Source organism: Vidua chalybeata, chromosome 1 (assembly GCF_026979565.1).
Source record: "Vidua chalybeata isolate OUT-0048 chromosome 1, bVidCha1 merged haplotype, whole genome shotgun sequence".
NCBI classification, from domain to species: Eukaryota; Metazoa; Chordata; class Aves; order Passeriformes; family Viduidae; genus Vidua; species Vidua chalybeata.
Window position 1 is genome coordinate 17,789,930 of NC_071530.1, and position 18,458 is coordinate 17,808,387.

Here is an 18,458-nt window from a genome sequence, read left to right on the forward strand (position 1 = left end):
AACAAAAAGACCTCAATACCCTTTCAATTGCTAAGCATTTTTCTTTTTTTCCTGCCTTAGGTGCTGCTCAAATCCCTCTGAACCTCCTGCCGTCTCCATTCACCTTCTTTCAATTGACAAGGCAATTTTGCACAATTTGACTATACAGGATCTTCTCACTTCTGTTTATTCACTCTCCTCATTTTCCGGGGCTCCTGGACAGAAACCAAACATGTCAAAGTATTGTTTTCTCTTAATGCTGTTCCTTCTCTCAGTGTTTGCCAATTTCCCCAGCATAGCAAACATGTAGCGTTATGACTATTGAGCACTTTATTATTTGATATATTATAGCAAAGAATAGTACCATGAAACTTTCCTGCCCTCACCTTTGTATTCGGCTCCTGTGCCTGTGTCCCTCCCTCATTCTTCTTTCTGAATTACAGCTGGACAAAGGAAGAAAGGTAACAGCTTTGTATTTTTAAGAGAAATGGATGTACCATGTACTAAGAGACATGGAGGCTCCTAGGATCTAAATCGTAAATTTGCTGGGAAAGGACAAGCAGATGGTAGCATGAACTTGCATTTCTTATGTGACTTTAGCTTGGGACAAGCAGAGGCAGCCCTTATTGTGCCAGGATGCTTATTTGCTCTAACAGGAGCACTAAGTAAACCACCTTCCTCCATTCCCACTTCTTTGAGCAGTGTTAAAAGTGCCTTGTGGTTCCTGACAATGAAAAGATATTCAGAAACAGTTATGTCTGCCCTGCAGCCTAAAGCTGAGTTTTGCTGAAGTCTGATGGGTCACCACAATCATTGCTGGTGGCAGCTGCTGGGTGGTACCACACCAGTGCCCCTGCCATGCAGCAGGGCTGGTGCACAGCAGCAGGTGCCACGGGGGAACCTCCACACCAGGAAAGCCCCAGCACCTCCCTCCATTGCAAACACAGCTGAACAGTGCCCCAGCTCCCCCCTTAAACAGAAGGGCTTCGTTCTCCCAAGTGCTTTCACACAGGGCACACACACAAGTCCCTCTCCTGCCCATTTCTGTATATGATTCCTTACAGCCCCATCTCGTGGGCCTGACCTGTTCTAACAGTATTTTAGGGTCGATGCGGGAGGGTAGCAAATGAGAAAACAACAGGCTCTGCCTTTTGAGAAGAAAGACGATATCCTACCCATCTCTGAGGGGATGTAAAGGGACAATCTATTGACAGCTTTTGGAGGATAGGTCCTTTTTGGATAGAAGGAATTTCTGACTCTGCAAGGTCTTGGAAAGGAAAAATAAATATTTCTTAAAATATTTTTAAAACACTTCAACAATAAAAAAGTTCTTCATATTGTATTCCAGGACTTTTCTTGTACTTTTAAATCAGTTTTAAATAGAACTGCTTTATACCGTAGTTAATCAACAGTATTTCTGAGGTTAACAAAAATTCCCTTTGCTGGCAATGCACAAAAAAAAATTCTAAATGCTTGTTCTCAGAATAAAACTGGTACAAGCTAAGTGTGCGACAACTAGACTATAAAAAACCCACCATACACTCTCACCCTGTCATTCCCAACCAAGAGTAGCCAATTTGTGGCAATTAGCACATTGTGCATAGCACAATCCATCTGGCCCCTCCCGGGGCTGCCAGGCAGATTCTGGGTGGTGTTTGCATGAGCGTTATCAACAGCGCTGACAAGAGATGCCGGGCGTCAGCCAACACCTCCTAAAACATGCGGGAGTTTGGCTGCTGTTTCTACCTGTCAGCCACTTCTTAGTGAGCCCTTATCAGAAGGAAGAGCACTTAATCACAGCTGTCCAACAGCTAATATTAAAGGAGAAGACAGGATGACTTCTGGCAAATTACAGTCAGCTGAATTTATCACCCTCTCCCTCATGGCCACACTGTTTCCCAGACCAGTGCGGGACAGTTTTAATCCTTTGCTGTAAGATAACCACAGGTTTTTTTCTCCTTTTTCAATTGCCTTTTCCAGGAAAGGCTGGGGCTTAACAAAGAATGAGCCTGCAGAATTTTAGCTTGCTAATGCAGGATCTTGTTCCTCAATCCATAATTTAACTTACACTGAATACTTACTGCAAAGGTATCCCAACACAACATACTAAAGGTATAAAATTTCTAAGCAGCACCACATTCTGAAAAATATTCACCTTATTATTTACTTAGTAGCTAAAAATTGCTCTTGGATGCATCAGAGATGCCTTAACACAGAAATATCTTAAATATAAATGTGTACACATAAATAATGCATAACAAGATCTCAAGAAAATAGAATGTATAGATATAAGGTCTATAATACAACATCTTATGGAGAAATTAAATGAGAGATGAGGTCCTTCAGGGGCTATGGTCCTCAGACATGATGCCTTAACAGATTTTCAACAGGTATCAATTTTCTCCTTTTAAGAAAAGGAAAAAAAAAATTGACCTAGAACTTATTTTCCTTCAAAAACTTCACAGAAACTAATGATAGCAAAAATGCCTATGAATTTCTACTTCTCCCTTCCTTTGCTAGTTCTATCTCAAAACTAAAAGCAATTTTTCCACTAATATTTTCAAGAAATTACTGCACCAACAGCCTGACAAATGCACTCTTGAGAAGTGTGAATGACAACAGCCAGGGAGCTGGGTTCAAACTCTGATAAATCAGTCTGACAAAGAAGATTCTGAGACATGCATAGAATTGCAAAATCAATTTTCCTCTTGAGTCCATTAGCAGACCTGAATAAAATAGCTCTGACAAATACAGCACATTCTGACTGACCACAGAAAAATTCAACACTGCAATGCGATCTGAAGGCACTCCCGGAGCTGTACAGAAAATAAACATCTTACAGCAAGGTTTGCACTGGATTGACAGAAAACTAGAGGTAAACTTTCAAATCACAACATCCACATGCTCTGGATTCTGTAGCTTCACTTCTCAGCATAAGCACTGCCACAGCATACCAGAGATGTGACAGAAGGATCAGGGTGCACATCTGGAATGTGGGGCTCGCTGCATCCCCACAGCAGCGCTGTGGGTTCAGCTGCCCTCATACCCTGCAGTCCCCTCCCACTGCCGACAGCAGTTTGCTGTGATTTGTTAGCAGAGAAGTCAAAGGAGAGACAGGAAGCGGTTATATTCTGGCAGCAATCACGCTTTTCTGATTATCTTGTCCTCAAAAACCCAACACATCTGAGGCTAGTGCTGCAGCAGTGATGACTAACCTGGACAGCTGCAACATTTCTGCTTACTCAAAAAGAACCAAGAAATTGCCATGAAAAAGAATAAGAAGATCAACATATACAAGCATCCCAAAGAGAAGCAAGATTAATTTTAAATAGTGCTAAATACTTAAACAAAAGCAAATATGGAACAATAAAATATACAATAAGGAAAACCAAGTACATGTTAACATACTCATGCCACACCATACCTCAAAACTACACCCAGAGCTCTTCAATTTTTATTGATTTTATTTGGTAGCTGTGTCACACAGAAAGCAGTGCACACAAGCTTCAAGTTGGCATCTTACCAAAATAAAAAGAAAACCTTAAGTTTAAACTTTCCCTTTGACACAAAACAAGGTGTATCACTGTAGGACACACTGCAGCAGGAACTGGTGTGGGTTTCAGCTGGAAAATGAAACCTCTGAAATTCAGGTTTGTGCATGCAGTCCCAGTACAGGCAGAAGAGAGTGGATGGCTGGGCCTTACTCCAGCCAGAGGAGGTGATTGTGCTCCAGGTGGTTGCATGTCCTGTACAATACTCCTGTACGAGACTGTAGCTAACTCCTGTACAAGACTGTAGCTAACAGGAGCTGGAGAAAAATGGGGCATTATCTTATTCTTTTAGCTATCAAACTTAAGAGCTATGCAGAGCATCATAGAATGGCTTGATTGGGAGGGACCGTAAAGATTATTTCATTCCAAATCCCCTTCCATGAGCAGGGACATCTTCCACTAGAGCAGGTTTCTGGTCCGTGGATACAATTCCTTCCCATCATTCGGGGATCCTAAGCACATATCCTGATCCTGGTGGAGTATGCTCTGGAGTACCAAGTGCTCCAGGACAGGGACTCCCCTGTCCCCTTACCTTTCTTTGGGGCTCTGCATCACAATATACACACCCTGCTAAACAAGGGGTGTGACCGGGGGGTCTCCTGTTCCAGGCAGTACCAAGTGGTCACAACAAACAAAACCCAACAGTACCACCAGTCCACAAAACGGTTGCTGATGCCAAAGGATGCACCTTCAGTACAGCATTGAGGGAACCCCTCTAGCCACAACTCCACAAACTTTCCCAAGGTGAGATGGCACAGTTCCAATTCTGCTGTAAGGCAGAGATTAGATATGAAATTTGATTTCTTCCTTCTAATATTTTACTTATCAAGGTAAGGACATTTCAGTCTGTGGGTCACTGAAATGTAATGACATGCATTATAAGGAATTATTTTTAAATGCTTTAAAAATTGATACAATAGCCACGGAAATGTATCAGCAGTGCAAGAGAAGCCCACACACCAATATTCACATATTTTATTAATATATTTTAATGAGACTAAAAGCTCACATACTTTCAGGCTCCCATAAGTATAATGTGGGATATGTATGAGAATGAAGATTGCAGGAACTATGAGTGTTCTCAGGTCCCTGGGTATAATATTACTGATGGCTCTGAAAGAAGTCTTCCTATGTACACAGCACTATTTCAAGGCTTTTCACATCTTCTGATGTAGATCATTTGGTTAAATAGCCAGAAGAGAGAGCTATCAGTTGGGCAGTCGTACTGTTTTCCTTGGGATAGTTTGAAAAGTATCTGCTGTGCCCATTTTTTTTAAACTCATGCTGCATGCAGGCAAGAGACAGAACAACACTAAAAGGAAGAACTACCACAAGAGATGTGAAGGAGGATGGCGCCCTTCAACCAAACAATATACTCATCAATCATGCAAAAGATTTTTATTTGGCTTTTCTCCTTTTTGCACGGCAAGTGCTGCCTCTCTGGCATAAAACTCATCCCAAGGGACTACACAGAGGTTCCCCAGCTTTCTGCTTCAGTCAGCAGCACAAACCAGCACTGCACTGCATAAAGCAGACTCCTACCCAAAGATTCCACATGATGCTACTGACTTTGCTGTTCATTATCATCTTCCTGCTTTTTGGGACATAAAGAGATAGCAATTGTGCAGTTATCAAAATCTTGACTTCAGATTTCTAACCTGTTTTTAAACACAGGATGGACCAAAGAGTAGGCCTAAAATAGTTAATGATTTGCCTACAATAAATGAGGATATGTTGAACTACTACTGTATTTCTCAACTGAGAAAATTTCCCATATGTACTATTGAAAAAACCACTAGCTGTCAATGAAGAGGCTACAATAACTCCAGAGAGCATTTCTGTTGCCTAAAAGCAGGCTCAATGTGATTTTGAGTGGACAGTCACTACAAAAATTATTTTAATAGTGACTCCAAATCATGCAAAAGGCACAGATGGCCCCTAGGAATTTCAATTACCTGTGGCACACATGCAAGCAACACTGAGTTTACTTATGCATTGCAGCCAGTGAATCTGATGAAGCTGATTAAATAACTCCTGGATTCCTAGAGAATGAATCCTGAATGAAGTTATACAGCTAAAACTTCACCTAGGTAAAACACAAAGCAGAGTAATAGACAGAAATAAGCCTCTAGCAAGTTTGAGGATGATTTTGTTGTTGTTGTCATTCAAAGTACCATTAAATCATCGAAAGCAGGCATTATTTATTACTTTGGTTGTTAATTTAAGAATCTTGCTAGAGAGCACCCATAAGACCAAATGCTTGTACATAAACATAGCTCTGTAAATATAGAGTTTTATTTTGAAGGAGGTTCTTGCAATGCTAATCCATGATTTCCACTTAGAATTAAATCTTTTCTATGCACAAGCCCTTGTTATTAACATGCAGAAAGTGCACTTAAGTTGCCTATAAAATACCTATTAGGAAATGACACCTTTCAGAAAAAGAGCATACAAGCTGTGCTGGAAGGGAAGTTACTGATTTTGCCCATTATTGTGCAAGGTAGAATTAGCAAAGGTATTCATGGCTGGAGCATTCCACCAAGATGAACAGTTCCCAGTGCAGTTTTTCCCCTGTTCTCACAAGGCATATTTCTCACCCTGTCTGCCAGAATTCAGATCTGTTTTAGTTACAAGACCATCTGCTTTTTGAAAGGCTTTTTTTTTTTTTGATGACAGATGGATGAGGTTCAAATTTTTGTTATAAACCAGCAATGAAATTTTACAATTCATTGTCTCTGCTGCTTACTGTCTTGCATTAATTACTTGAAAGAAAGAACTCTCATGGGAAGAGACAGTTTTCCAAATGCATACAATTTTTAAACCAAAATAAGCATATAAAATAAATTTCTGATGCTTTAACTACATATAGTTCAGGTTTGTAACCTAGTTCTGTAATCCTGTATTGGCCCAGGTTTCTCTTTCATGTCCCGGAATAAAGGGATATGGAAGCAGAGGGAGTACTTTAAGGAGCTATCTACAGTGTTAGATAAAGGATCATATTTTTCCCTCCAGAGTTTCACAATATCATCTGTCTTAGTTCTTAGTCTTAAGACTAAGTCTTAGTTCAAAGTCTTAGTTCTTCAAGTCTGATGTTTGCAGAAGAGACTCATATTTTAAAAGTTCCCCAAAAACCCCAAAACAATAGACTTCTAGCCCTTAATATTAAAGGAATAAAAACATTAAAAGTTGGTAGACAAATATATGGGTTTTGCTTAAATTTTTTCATGTTTAAAAAAACCCCTCCATTTTTATTTCCCATTTAATACCATTTTGCAGTGACAAGCTTGGAACAGCAAACAAACCTCCAGGATACCACTAAAATGTGGTAAAAGGGTACTCACTAATACCATGCTAGCAAGTCTGGCAAGTCTTGATCTGCAAGCCGTAAATCCGCTAGCCACCAGCTCCCTGGTACATACCTCGGGAGAAGGGAAATGTCAGGAAGGGCGTCAGTCACATGGATTTGGGTGTCCCATTGCTGACCACAGCTGTATAGTGTCTGTGCCCTGGTTCCAAATCAATACCACGATGTTGCCCTCAGACTCAGCAATGCTTCACTCACTGCCCCACAGTCAGGGACTGGGATTAACCACCAGTCCGTGCCAGGCATGCACACAGCCCCAAACAGGATGCATTCCTGCATTAGGGAGAGCTTCAGGCAGAGCCCCATGTCAGCTACTCTGCTGCGACAGAAGCTGAAATCTGTGTGCAGACAGGGTATGGACCGGAGGGGAGCCAAAGAACAAATAATCGAGCAAAATGCTAAACAACCCTCCAGTTCACGCCACAGACCCATTCCACCTGTGAAAACGGTGAACTACGTGCCACGTTTACATTAATTTCTCAACAGTAAATGAGTGCTGCCCATAGAGCTGCAGGCCCCGGCCTCGCCGCACTCCAGCCTCGCAAACACGCGCTGCCGGGAAGGGTCACGGCCGGATCCCAAACCAGGCACAAACGCTACAGAAAAATCCAGCCCAGATCAACAACATTTGGAATCTCTGTCCTTTATTATTCGTTCACTATGGCTCCTTTGTAGGCTTCAGTCTTGGTTTCAATGAAGCAACTGTTTCGAGAAAAAGAGAAACTCTAAGAGGCAAGGGAAGCGTGACAGCAGATATAGAAGTGAAAAAATATCTAGCAAGTGTTTTGCTCCAGTTACTTCTTGATTTCACAGAAAAATCAAAAGCAGATGCTTTATTTACTGTTCCCATAGTACTGTTTACTGTGCCTTCATCTATTTCCTGAAGTATTCCCATTTTCCCCCTCTCATTTACTAATAAAAGAAATGAAAGACACAAATAGTATAGACATGGAAAAGAAACAGACAGATGAGACATTTTTCATCATGTTAAAAATAATTTTCAAGACAAAGGCCTTACTAACCATGTTCTTCTCTGAGAGTAAATACTACAATTACTCATCACAACGAGTAGAGTCTAAATGCTTCCAAGCCTTCTAGAACTCCCAGGTTTGTGGGTTTGGGGGTTTTTCAGTCTTTTTTTAAAACCCACCCTAAACGCAAGAAAGTACATTTTATTTACACAAGTATTTTCCAGCATTGCCATGATGACTGCTCAACATTCACTTCCACTCTGGAGCTATGACCATACTCCATGCATTCTTTTTAAATCTTGATTATTTAAACAGAAAAAGAATATACCAGAAGGAATCTCTGTATTGAAGATATTTGTCCTGAAGTCATATTGGATCCAAAGTAGTCGGGACTATATATTACAGAAGTAGTTAAAATTAAGATAGCAATAAAAATGGTACAGAGGAAAGCATTTGAACATCACTGACAAACCTGACTGTTGTAACATTTTCCCCACGTTATGTCTCATCATCAAAATTCCAGCACTGATTTTTTTTTCCAAATGCTGGGATATGCCAAAGGGTAATTTTAAAACAAGCCAAAACAAGATGTTACTGGTTGATACCTGCTGCATTTTACAGCATTTGCTTGTGCATCCCACTGCTCCACAACATGTTCCCCTGAACCTGGGTGGCACTGACAGCAGCACCTCACCAAATATTTTCAATAAAAAAGTTGATAAATCATTTCTGCCTCCCTCAGTACTCAAAGGCCAAATGATCTCTTGATACTTCAGCAATGCCTCAGTTCATGGCAGAAACTGGATGGGAGACTCCCAGTGTTCCCAGAGGATAAGTGATCCTACTGACCTCTCCTAGACTGTGGCCAGCAATCAGAAAACATCAGGAGCTTCATAGCATGCTCCTAGACCCTCCTGAAAACTAAAAAGCTGTGGGAATACTTCAGCCCCAGAGTTAGGTGGAAGGTTAGCAGTAGAAAACCAACCAAAAAGAAAATCCAGAGACAAAGTGGTGTGTTGACACAAATCCAGGAGGGAGCTTTGAGGAAGAATGCGTAAAGCCTTTCCAACAATAAACACTCTGCAGAGGAGCACTGGCTGTGCAGGTTGGGATGCTTCCTTAAAATAGTGATAGATAAGAGAGGGACAAAACACCTTCAGGAGAAAATGCAGTAGTGAGGCATTGGTCCCAGGTTCAAGCTACTGACAAAATATCAGACCTCATCCTGATTTGGGCAGGACGCCCTGTACATCACAACAGACTCACACCAATGTCAGCTCTACAGGAATAACAAACACCAGTTGATCATTAACTGGTGGAAGTTGAGCAAATAAAACTTCCTCACAGAAGCAATGGGAAACCTCTCTATCCTGACATCCCCATTTTTGGCCCTCATGTCTTACATTAATGGAAGGCACTTCAGCTTCAGACTAGGATCCAGTGTGTTTCCCTAATCACACTCCCCACTGCCAAAAAGTACTAATTCTTCTATAGTGCTCATGCAAAACTACCTACCCTCCTCAAGTTCACAAGGTCAAAAATCCACCCTCCCCCATTCAAGAGGAAAGTAAACATCCTTCTTGGAAGGAGTAATCAGATGTTCAGAGTCCAAGACACCTTTGCAGCTTATGAGGAACAAAGATGAAGAAATCAAAATACCAGTTCCTCAAGATACCACTTCAGGGGAGGGCTATGTTAAAAGACAACACTTTTCTCCTCCTCAGAAGGTTCTATAAATTCTCTTGAATAGAAGAACAAGGCAAAGAAAGAAAATAAAACCTCCTCAGTACAACACCCAGCTGGCTGAGGACTCTGCTTCTCAGGCTACAAGCTGGGGTCTGTTTTCATCTTCATGTGCAGATGCATCTGCCTTGAAAATGGAAAAAGACTCATTGCCTAAGGAGAAGCACGGTGTCCTGGGGCTCACACATTTACTGTGCTAGCACTGCCCAAGTCCTGCCCATGGCAAAGACATGCCCAGCCTCTGAGGTCACTGTGATGGCAGGTAGTCTCTTTATTGACATTTCAGTAGAAGACACAGCATTTCTACAGCCTGGGGAGGAAAGGGTGGAACTATCATCTCAAAGAGCAGATAAATTTAAGTCTCTAAAATAGACAGCTTTATGATTACACCAAAAATATACTAGGGCATTGCTGAGGGCTACAGAACTGAGGCTACAATGAGTGCTAAATTAATCTGCTCCTACATGAAAAAATAAGGAGGAACACAGGACCTCTTTATCATGGCTCTCTTCAGTGTGTCAGGATCCAGGACCTACTAAGAACTACATCTTGGAGCACAGAAGAAAGTAAAAAGAGTCTTACAGTACTCCTTTTTACAGGCCATTTGCCTCTCTCAGGATGTTGCACTCCTCAGAAGAATATTTTGCAAAATTTATATATATATATATATATATATATATATATATGTATATATGAAAAAGGTTGCAGAGATAAGGAAATGCTCTCAGTGCCAAGTCTCTTGACTTCCCAGGTGTGAGAATGAATCCAAACTGATGAAGTAAAGATGTTCACACATATACGTACTTTGTAAAATCTTTTTTTAAAAAACAAGGTAGAGCTTAAAAGATCGGGAAATTGGGCATTTGTTCAGGATGCAGTTTCCCCCTATACAATTCAAGCACCTCACAAGAACACCTGTGACACAAGTATCCCATCACCACAGGATGGGCAAAGGTTGCAGTTATCCCAGAAAGAAAGAAAGGAAATTAATAAAAAGGAGGAAAGGGCTGATAAAGAAGTACCATAAACTCAGATGTTTCCTTTGATTCCCAAAGAAAGGTGAAAGCAGAAGAGAAATGCAGGAACCACACAAGCCAGAGACACACAAAAGAATAAGGAGAGAAAACAGTCCTGAGAACAACACACTGGCAAAGGCAAAATCTGTAAAGAAAAATAATTCTGACTCATTTAAATGACTGAGAGAAAGTAAAAATTGTTCATCAGATAAACCTGTTTTCTTATGCACACAGTCACAGGAAAGACACAGTGCAAATACCTTAGGCACACTATCAAGGAAAGTCAATTTCCAACTTGGGCACTTAAAATACAAACACCCAACATAAATACATATGCAGAGATAAGGATTCAGAAGAAAAATTTGAAGCAAAAGGTACCAGAAACTTACACACACAATCCCCACCACACTGAAAAAAAAAAATAATTTGAAAAGCAGAAGTGAAAAGAAAATCACCCTCTGAACATGCAAGTTTGGTGGTAAGTGATGAGCATGTAATGCAACTAGCCAAATATATGTACTGAATATTCTTCGCACCAATAAATAGCCATAAAGAATCACAAGATTCCCTTTAACCCCATTATTGCCATAGGGTTGCTCAAGAGAAAGCCCAGGAGTGGTGCTAGGGAGGGACAGGTATAGTAGTGGCAGGTTGATGAAGCTCAAGGTGCTCAACAGCTTTCAACTCCAGCTAACCCAGCCACTGGAGCTGCTGCCTTTCAGCTCCTAAAATCACTGTACTGTGCTGCAGCAAAACTCCAGCTCACTGCTGAGAATCCACACCAGTTCAGCCAAGGCTGGGAAACTTCCATGTGCTGCAGCTCTGCCCCACCACATAGCCATTCCCATTTTGAGATGAGGTTGCCTAAAACAAACCTTTTTCATCGGGTATAACCAAACTGATCAAAATCAGTTATTTTCAAGAACAAGAATCAACTCACAGTGAATGCCAGTCACGGCTGGCATCTGTGAATCAACTGACTCCCAAAAAACCTATTACTGGAAAGTGTTTACAGCATTAAAAACAACCATAAAGCAAATTTCTATTGAATTACATCCACCCTCTTCCAAATAAAATTAATTAAGTGAATAATCAACTGTGGAAGGGGTTAAAAAAAAAACAAACCTGAAAAGATATTTCCTTAGAACAAACACAAAAGGTTGTAGTGTCACCAACCAGAGATAGAGGGAAAGACTGAGACACCACCTTCCCAGACCTCACTTCAAAGCCTTGCTATCTCCCAGCTTTGGCTGGAAGCAAAATCCCAAAGGAGACATAATTTTCAAGTACTAAACCTACTTTTAAAAAGTGCTTCAGTTTCAAAGAAAGTGTCTTCCTTCTTTGACTCAGAGTCTGTCCCTCAGAACTACAAACACAGCAGCAAGGTGAATTTAAACTCAGCCTGTCTCAAGACAGCCAGTAGTAAATGCAAAGCATGGTGAACAGAAACAATTTCAAACACTTGAGATAATAGCATCACAAAACCTGATGATAAGGTAACTCTACTGGTCAGATTTCAAGATGGGAGGAGCAGGTTGCTGACATCATCCACCCAGGAGGCAAATAAGAATACAATCCCTCCAGGGGGCACAGACTGCAACCACAAACCTCAAGACGTTTATTGCCTGAACAGGACCTGGTCAGCAGTTCAAGTGATCATTGCCAATGTACTGATACTGCTCTACTGACAATGATTTCACACACAGCTTCACATCAGCTTGGATGACACAACAATTCACATTTCTTCTCAGCAACAGCAATCACCCACCAATGCTGCAAATCCTCCCAGAGATGTTGCACCAGTGCCCCAGCCCTCAAACACCAGAACAGCCCACAGACAGTGCTTTCAAAATCACAAAGTGGTCCAGTTTAACAGAATAACTTATTAGGCCTGACCATGCAGACAGATCTCTCACCATGAAGTTTCCACCCCAGGATAAGGCAGGACAAAAGGCTCAGACTTCCTCTGAATTTGTGGGCCTCTAGACAGAAAAGCCTCTTCTTTGCAATCATCTTCTCCCAAACAAGATGATGGGACAAGACAGGAAATAATCAGTTAACAGCATAGCTTTGAAGGATCACTTCCTGGGAATCAGACTATTTTTAAAAATCAGCAGCATCTCTACTCATTAATTCAGACACTAACGATGAATGTCCACCACTGGATAAGTGAGCTAGCACTTGCTAAAGCAACTACAGTGGTAGATCAAAAATGTAAGTATTTGGCCTTGGGGAATTCAGAGAATCAAAACCCATTCTTGTCAGAACCTAAATGAAATCCAAAAGGCAAAAGTCCATCAGTAATTTACAAGTTTCTTAAACCAAAGGTCTGAGGAACTGTCCCAGTGTCAGACTGCATTATCTATATAAAACAGGATAATTTCTTCTTAGCTCTGCTTGACATATTCAGGCTTCAGACTGTGCAAGACAGTTCTTAGTTGTAGAAAAACCAAGAGAGAATATTTCTTCATTTCAAGTACATCTTCTTTCCATATATATAGTTAAAGCAAATGATCAGATGTCAATGAGTACTTTAATTGCCCTTCCTCTTGAACAGCTGGATCAATTCCTAGAGCCATTCCCTTAGACCCATGGGACTTGTTGCCAGGGCTATTAGAAGGATCTAGGTCCAAAAGTCCACAGGTCTGTCTAACAGCTGACAACCATCTATAAAGCCACAAACTTTAACATTAAAATATCTAGATTTATTCCCAAATATAACAATTGTAAGCAGAGTTTTCTGTGTCTCAGCAAGACTCCCTGGCACACACAGTGATCACTGTTAAAATCATAAAGAAAGGCCCAAGTCCAATTCAGGCACAGAAAACAGCCAAATGCCTTCCTTAGAGAGTCAAACAGGGGGTCCCAGCCACCCACATACCTTACTTTTGCAAGAGGAAAATGATACAACTGGAGTATGACACAGAGAGCAATTATTCAATAACAGGTAGCCACATCTTAACAAATTTTAGCAGTACACGGAAGATGTGATGGGGCTCCTGGCACATGAAGGAAATGAACAGTGTTCATGGCAGAAAAAAAGAAAAGTTTTCCAGAAATTATTTTTTTTAAAGAGAGGAGCAAAAGGACATTTCAGATGCACCTCCTCTAACCCACCTTCCTCACCCCAATGCTTACCTTCTGTATATATAGATATATAAAGTCAATGAAGCTATAATTCACAACTTAGTGAGCATCTCCAGCTCCTATTAGTTCTGCCTTTATATCCTCCCTCTCCATCTAACAAATAATCACCTCTCAGCATTTTTCACACCGAGGATGAGGTTTCACTTACCCAGCTCTCTACAGGGGAGTGCCACGCTCCAGCGGGGTGGCCGGGTGGCTCTGCCATGAGGCATTCCGGGGCATCACAGCACAGGAACTTCAGGAAACCTAAAACAGGAAAGGAGTGAGTCAAGAGTGAGTGTGCTGAAGCCCCTTTGGAAACCAGCACTGGCGGCCTTCCACAGACAGGCACAGCTGAAAACCCTGCAAACAACAATTCATTGAGGCTGACTAACCAAAACATTGTTTGTTAAAATGCAATTAAAGCTGGAAGTATGAGCAATTTAAGAGCTATTCACTTCAGAAAAATATTGCAATGATCTCAAAACCAAATATTTTTAACCCAGCAGAAATGCCCTGCAGCAGCTAGGTGACAGCAAGGAGAGACAGTCAGGTCTTTGAGTCCTATTCCCCACACACATGCACCCACTCCCTTGCCATTGTCTCTGATTGGCAATGTGATTTCTCCTAAGATTAGAATGCCAGGTGGGAATTGCAGGAGGAGCTGTCTGTATGTCCACAAAATGAATGCATTCCAGAGACGGGGAAGCTGTGATGACTGTGACTGACTTTGGTACAGATCAGCCTGCAAAAAGGTATAAAATGCTGGAGTCTGGACCAACTGGTCCCCTAAAGTTGCAGGCAGCTTCCAGGTGGATTGCATCCTCACCCTTTGCCCAGGCAGAGATGCCTGCAGGGCATCTGAAGGCAGGGAACACACACTTTTGGACAGGTGAGTACCAGCACTAAGATCTAGTCATGTGCAGAAATAAAATCCAAAAGTAGCCACAGAGGTGCTTTGTAGCCTTGTACTTGCGCATGCTGCAGGCCAAAGACTGCAAACCTGTACATTTCTAATTGAACCTGCTTATGGTACAACTCTTTAGACCTGATTATATGATACACTGCATTGGCAATATTTAGATACTGTATTAGCAACAGATCTAACCACAATCATCCACATAATCGGTGCCATAGACAAGACCTGAGTCTTGTCTCTACTACTCTGCCACAAGTTAGCAAACAAATGATCCAACCTCTTAAAGCATCAGCTACCTTTTCATCACAAGGCAGAGCTGACATATGCCCAAAGAAATTCTGAGCTCTCAGCATTTCTAAAACTTTATTTTGGCTTTATTTCACCGATACTCATTTCCAAGGTTCATCCATTTGTTGGTTCTATCATTTCAAATAAAACATATCTAGAAGCAAGAAAATAAAAAAGAGCAACAACATTGTTTTCATCACTCAAGAACAGTACAAGTTTAAAAATTATCAATGCCATTAATGTGCTATAGGTTCAAGGTGACAATGTCTTGAAATAATGACCGTTATTAAAAGTACACCAAACAGTGTGGATCTACTGAAAGGTTGAAATATAATTATACAATTTTCCCTTTAATTTGCATCTAAGTGGTTCAATGGATATTTCCCAAACTTAAAGACAACATTTCATATTCACAAAGTCTTGTAGGCTGATAAATACAGTCTATGATCTCAAAATTTCAAAACAAAAGTAGTTTTAAGAACACTGCTTGATAGTAAAGAATCATTGGTCACACCTGCAAAAGGTTGGCCACATTAGTGAGCTTCCAACTACCCTAAGAGAAAGCAAAAGGCAGAATCCCTCTGTCTCTCCTTGCCCCAGTTTCCCATCAAAAGAGCATAGCACTGCCGAAATGGTCCAGTATTGCCTCCACATCATTTTTCAGAACAAGCCCAGGCAATCTGTTAGCAAAAACCACAGATTCACATCTAGGACTGAAAGGGCCAAAGTACTTGAAAACGTACAAATAAGTGAGCCAGGAGAATGACAAGAAGGCAGAGAGAATAGCTGGGTTTATGTCTTCAGAACTGAAAATAGCAACACTGCTTATGTAAAACCAGAATGCAGTCTACACAATCACAACTGGCAAAATCAAAATCTTTTGTAGAGGCTATACTTGATTAAATTAGTTTAATTTTCACTATAAAATTAAAAAATAATTACTGGTTAAAAAAATAACATTAAATATCCTTTATCTAAGGAGTGCTGTAGTTGGAGGAGAACACAGTTCATTCTTCATATAAAAAAAGAAGAGACTAAATTGCTTGAACACAAAAGATAACTCAAATTCATCTACCAAGTTGCACTCAGCAACTCTGTAATAATTGCATACAGAACACAAACATGCTTTGTTGAGAACTCACAATATCTAATCAACTATAATTCCAAATTTTATTTTCCATTTGTAAATTACCAAGGGAGAAAACTACACAACAGGGATGTAAAATAATATTTTAGCTGGAGATATTTTGCTAACACATAAGCTGCTACCCAGCCTTTCCCTAATGCCTGCAAGGCTCTTCTACTTCAAAACTTACTTCAATTGTTAGTTTCTCTTTGAAGGTATTTCAACTATAATGCAAGCAATGCTCTAATGAATTCTCAGTGCTGTGCTATCTTTCCCAAACAGTTCTTTTACGTCATCTACAAATTTGGATGCTGAGATGCATTTGCTATATTCATGTGCATCTCTGTTTCTGAGGAATGTCAATATAATAATCAAGTGAGATGTTTTAAAGTTTCTATACTTAAAAAAAAAAAAAAATGAACACACCAAAAAAGCCCCAAATACACACCTTCTATGGGTTGATTGCTTACTCACATTAACCTGTTTTGGCACTTAACCCTTCTGACCCTACTCCACCTGCCCAGTTGCTGCCTGGTCCTGCACAGGTCTGGAGCCAGGAGAGGGGGTTTGCAGGGTCCTGCAAGTGGCACAGCCCAGGCAGCACCACACCAATGAACTTCACCCTTCTCCCTTACAAGGTTCATCCTCTGAGTAAGCAGATTTGGTAGCTTGCACTCCTCCCCAAACTTGCCTCTGGCAACAATCATTTTTCAGGTTCAGGAGTAGTCGCTGCCATCCTGAGCTCCCAAAACACCAAGAGCTGCCCTAAAGACATGTAGTGGACACCTCAGCAGAAAGCAGCTGGAAGTTGCCTCATGCTTGGAGCATCCAGAGGCCACAGCTCTTAGTGCTAAGGGACACTTCTGACATTGTCCCATGTCATGGCTTCCCTTTGATGGCATCTGAATACATTTTGCCACCAGTTAAGGTCCCACTGTGACAAGGACCATTCTGGAAGGGCAGAGGCAGTGGCAGCATAGCTCAGGCCTTTGTCTCCTGCTGCAGCAGTGACAGGCAGGCTTTTCAGTGAAGGAACAGTATTGTCAGCTGCATCTGCACACTGAACTATCCAAAACTAATTTAAGTAAGTTAAAAGGAGAATATTATAAGAGGAAAACAAAAGGCTAATGGTCTGCCTTATGAAACAGATTTTTTTTTCAATAAGCTAAAATATGCTTCTTTGAGGCCAGCAGTCAAGGGAGCAAATACTTCGCTTTTACCAGCCCAACTGCAAGAGCTATGCCAAGCTCACTTGAGCTCACAAGCTCAAGTTTTATTTGAAATGACTAGAACTAAAAAATGCAAAGGCAAAAAAAAATTAACCCAGAAATTCCCTCTATTCCAGAGCATTCAAGTAATTGATCAAAGAATTAAAGAATTAAGCCAAAATTAGAAGTCTTTTTGACACAGATAATAATCCTGTGTTCTTTAAAGAAAAGTAAACATTTCCAGGTTGTAAAAGAGCAATGACAAAAATGTCTCTTCTTGTGTAACCAGCAGGTGACAATTTTATACAATAAATAATGCTATTTTATAGTAATAAGTACAACATCAGCAACACAGTAAAGTTAACATATTAACACTGACAGAAATTATCTCTGTTCTCTATTAATCTGCATTCTTTACAGATGGTTATTTATAAAAATTAAACATGAAATTGAAAGGTTATCTATGGCCATATTAGCAAACATCTGCTTATGATTCTGATTTCATGTTTGCATGCTATTCTTGGAGAAGCAACCCTTTTTAAGATGTACCAGATGTGACCAAGTGCTCTTAATCGTAAAATATTTGTTTCAGCAAGATAAAAGTTCAGGGCCAGGAAAGAAATCACATATTCTGAAAAGAGCAACTGCCTTATACTGCTGCTGCTGAATTCTCCAGAGGAAAAGGGTTTCTGAAGAGGGAAAAATGCAGTTTATTTAGTGTGTCACTACAGATAATGACTCTTATTTTTAAATATGAAACATTCAAATGTATAAACATGGACTCAGATTCAACTTTCAAGCAGAGAAATTATGCATTACAAGAACTGCATCACCTATTCACTCTCCGGCATGGGACTGATACAGTAACCTTCAATCTCCAGTGGCAGCAGCTAAAGCAGCCTTCCACAAACTAACTTTAGAGATCTTGACTTTCCCCAAATGGCCTCACCAAGACTTCTCCTGCTCACAGCAAGAAAGAAACAGTTAACTGTGGGAAGGGAAGGGAAGGGAAGGTGTTGCAGACAGCAGATGAGAGCTATAGCAAGCAACATCAGGGAGTTAGACCAAACCAAGGAGAGATGGCTTGTTCAATTCTTTCTTACTGTCTCCCTCTAACTTAGTAACTGCTTAACCTATTTCCTAGAAGTAATATTTTTTAAAAGGGTT